Raw genomic sequence first — 3,854 nt, forward strand, 5'->3', positions numbered from 1 at the left:
CTAGCATGGATTGCTCCTGATGAACCATCTAAGAGCAAGTTAGATACGTGGTTCCTCCAATCGAGCCGCCGTCAGGCCGCTTCGAGAAGAGGGACACCGTTCTTCCCCGACGTTCATGAACACGTGGTGAAGGCATGGGCGGCCCCGCAATCGGCGCGCACCCTCTCTTCCACCCAAGCCATGTTTGCCCCCGTGGACGAGGCGGGGGACCACGGCTATCTTCGCATCCCTCCCGTCGAGGAGACCGTCGCCGCACATCTTTGCCCGTCGGTTCCCGCTCTGGGCTCGGACCGCAGCCTGACGTCCCGAGCCTGCAGATTTACGGCGCACCAGGCCAACAAGGCCTACGGTGCTGCGGGGGAGGCGGTTTCTGCAATGCATGCGATGGCCCTTCTTCAAGTGCTGCAGGCTAAGCAGCTGAAGTCGCTGGATGGTGTCGCCTCAGTCGACGCTGACGCCATTCGTGACCTCCGTTCGGCCATGGACCTCGCGCTCCTGGCCACGAAGCATTCGGCCCAGGCGATCGGCCGTTTGATGGGTTACCTGGTGGTCCTCCATAGACACCTGTGGCTCACCCTGTCGGACGTGCAGGAGGCGGACAGGAAGACACTGCTAAATGCTCCAGTCTCCCCTGTAGGCCTATTCGGAGACGCCGTGGAGAAGGTTATGGAGCGCTACTCCGAAACTCAAAAAAAGGCCAAGGCTATGAGCCACGTCATCCCGCGGAGGGCGCCGCCGCCGCCTCCGCCGCAGCAGCGCTCACGTTCGTCTTCTGCCTCGGGCCGCCAACCTCACGCTGCGGCCAGACGCCAGGCTGTAAATGTTGTAAATGTTACTCATTGTTCAATAAAGCATGTTACTACTTCACAAACAGAGCTTTTTTCTCCTCTTGCACCACACACTGTGTTACCCGCCCTGCCGAGCCTGCCATCCACTCTGAAGGTGTATGTGGCTGCTATTGCTGCGTTCCACCCCCCTGTTGGCGGACAGTTTATCGGAAGACATGCGTCGGTGGCACGGTTCCTCAAGGGAGCTAGGAGATTATACCCTGCGCGACTGCCTTCGGTGCCGCCGTGGGATTTAGCATTGGTCTTGGAGGCTCTGTCGCGTCCGCCCTTTGAGCCATTAGCTTCTATCGCTAATAAGGAGCTCTCGGTTAAGACGGCCCTGCTTCTCGCTCTCGCTTCGGCGAAGCGAGTTGGGGATTTACAAGCTTTCTCTGTAAGTGATGACTGTATTCGCTTTGGACCGGGAAACTGTAATGTAACTCTCAGACCGAGGCCGGGCTATGTCCCTAAGTCGCTCAATACCCCGTTCAGAGCGCAGATCGTTTCTCTGCCTGCACTGTCTGCTGAGCCATCGTCCTCTCAGGGTTCGGATGCTCAGAGTGCTATTTGCCCAGTCAGAGCGCTCCGGGAATACATTTCTCGCTCGGCCGCTTTTCGACAATCGGACCAGCTGTTTGTGTGCTTTGGTGGGTGCAACAAGGGACGGGGGGTCTCTAAGCAGAGGCTTGCTCACTGGATCGTGGACGCTATTGTTTTGGCTTATGTTTGCCAGGGGCAGGAATGCCCCTTAACGTCAAGGCTCATTCGACTAGGGCGGTAGCCTCTTCGTGGGCATGGACTAAGGGTATGTCCATTCAGGATTTATGTCTTGCGGCTGGCTGGTCTTCTCAGAACACGTTTGCCAGATTTTATAAGTTGGACTTGCCCTCTGTAGCGTCTCGTGTACTTTCGGTGAGTTGATTATATGCACAGTATTATGAGGGCTTCTCTGTGCTGCGCTCATGAGTTGCTCTGTGTGTTGTGTGTTTTACTGTGTCACCGCTGTGCGTTGACCTTCTTACTGTTGTTGTTGCCCTGACTGTTAGTTAGTGCAGACTTTCCCCGGTTATACTGCTCAGGATATGCAAATTCTGGCAGTGTTTTGCGAGCTTGTGATTGGTCCCTTTGGGCCTATCCGGGGTTAGAGGTTCGCTATTGGCAAATCTCAGCCTATCGGAGGCTTGTGTACTTGGGGGCGGTCTTTGTGTTGGGTCTGTTGTCTGTGGCGTGTTTTGCTGTCACGGCGGGATTTTATACAGTTCCCATATACGACATCCGTAATGTCGAAGTTCCGTAGCCTTGATAGGGAACGTCTCCGGTTACTTACGTAACCTCGGTTCCCTGAAAGGCAAGGAACGAGACATTACGCTCACCGCCGTGTTCGCTATTGATTTTAGCGTTCATTCGATTCTTAAGGGAATTGACGCTGCATTTGTATTTATACTGCATGATTCAGTATTTGCATATTTGCGTCAATTGGCCAGCTCTGCTGGCGTTAGCCTATAAGATTTTAGCGGAAGTGAAGGAGGAGAGGAGTTCCCATATACGACATCCGTAATGTCTCGTTCCTTGCCTTTCAGGGAACCGAGGTTACGTATGTAACCGGAGACGTTTTCCAGTCAGTTACAGTAGTACAGGCGAGAGAGTGGTGGAAAAGACGAGGACTCTGTGTCGGCGTTGTTCAGCGGTTGTTGGGTATGTGAGCGGAAATACATCTAACATGCTAACGCATATCCGACGCCATCACCCAGATTTGAACATCACTGGAACAAGACAATAAAAACTGTTCAACTGCTCCTCCCTACAGTGCTTAACCAGCCTTTAGATACACATACAAATAGGGCCAAAAAAAAATCACTGAAGCAATCGGAATTTACATGTCATCTTCAATGCGCCCGTATTCACTCGTAGAGGAAACTGGCTTCAAGTATTTGCTGCACGTACTCGAACCTCGTTACAACATGCCATCCCGTACACATATGAGGCAAACTGTAGTCCCTTCCATATACAACCAAACACGTACGTTGATGGAGCAAGAGTTGTCAGCTGCACCCTCCGTTTCACTAACAACTGATGGTTGGACTTCTCGTGCTATGGAAAGCTATTTAACGGTGACTGCTCATTTTATTGACTCTGAGTGGAGAATGAAAGCATCAGTTCTATAGACGCGGCCCCTGTATGAGCAGCACACAACTACTCACCTAGCTGAGAAGCTACAGGAGGTCGTGGCAGAGTGGAAACTAGAGAGGCCTGGAAAAACTATTTCAGTGACCACAGACAATGCAAAAAAACATTGTTAATGCCGTCAGAGAAGCAGGGCTGGGTCCGCAAGTAGCATGCTTTGCTCATACCCTAAATTTAGCCGCACAAAAAGCACTGGCAGTCAACCAGGTATCAAATCAGAAAGATTGTTACTTTTTTTCATCGTAGCACAACGGCTGCGTATGTTTTGGAGCGTAAACAGCTGGCCCTTGACTTGCCGAAACACTGCCTCATACATGATGTGTCGACACGCTGGAACTCCAGCTACGAAATGGTTGAGCGCTATCTGGAACAACAAGTTGCCATTTACTCTGCATTAACAGACAACTCCATAAAGAACAAGCAGGACGGCTCTCGTCTGTCAGATCAGGAGGTGAGCTTCGCAGAGAGTGTGGTTAGGATTATGAAACCTTTAAAGACCATCACAACAATTTTGAGCACAGAAACAACTCTGTCGGTTTCAATGATCCTACCACTCAAAACAAAGGTAATGAAGAGAGAAATGACGACGATGCTCCCATCGTCAGGGAAATGAAAAATGCTATCAGAGAGACCTTGCAAATCCGATACATTGACCCAGATCTCCAGGATTTCTTTAATAAATGTACTGCATTGGACCCCAGGTTCAAATCGCTCCCTCATTTGGATCCTGCCCATCACCAGAATGTCTTTGAAGATTTCATCACAGAAGTTATGAGCAGAACAGAGCAGGTATGTATTTAATGCATATTTCTAAGTCTTTTTTAAAAACGTATTTGTTTTCTT

This window comes from Rhinichthys klamathensis, unplaced genomic scaffold (assembly GCF_029890125.1).
Source record: "Rhinichthys klamathensis goyatoka isolate OS25496 unplaced genomic scaffold, OSU_Roscu_1.1 h1tg000194l_1, whole genome shotgun sequence".
In the NCBI taxonomy this organism is placed as follows: domain Eukaryota; kingdom Metazoa; phylum Chordata; class Actinopteri; order Cypriniformes; family Leuciscidae; genus Rhinichthys; species Rhinichthys klamathensis.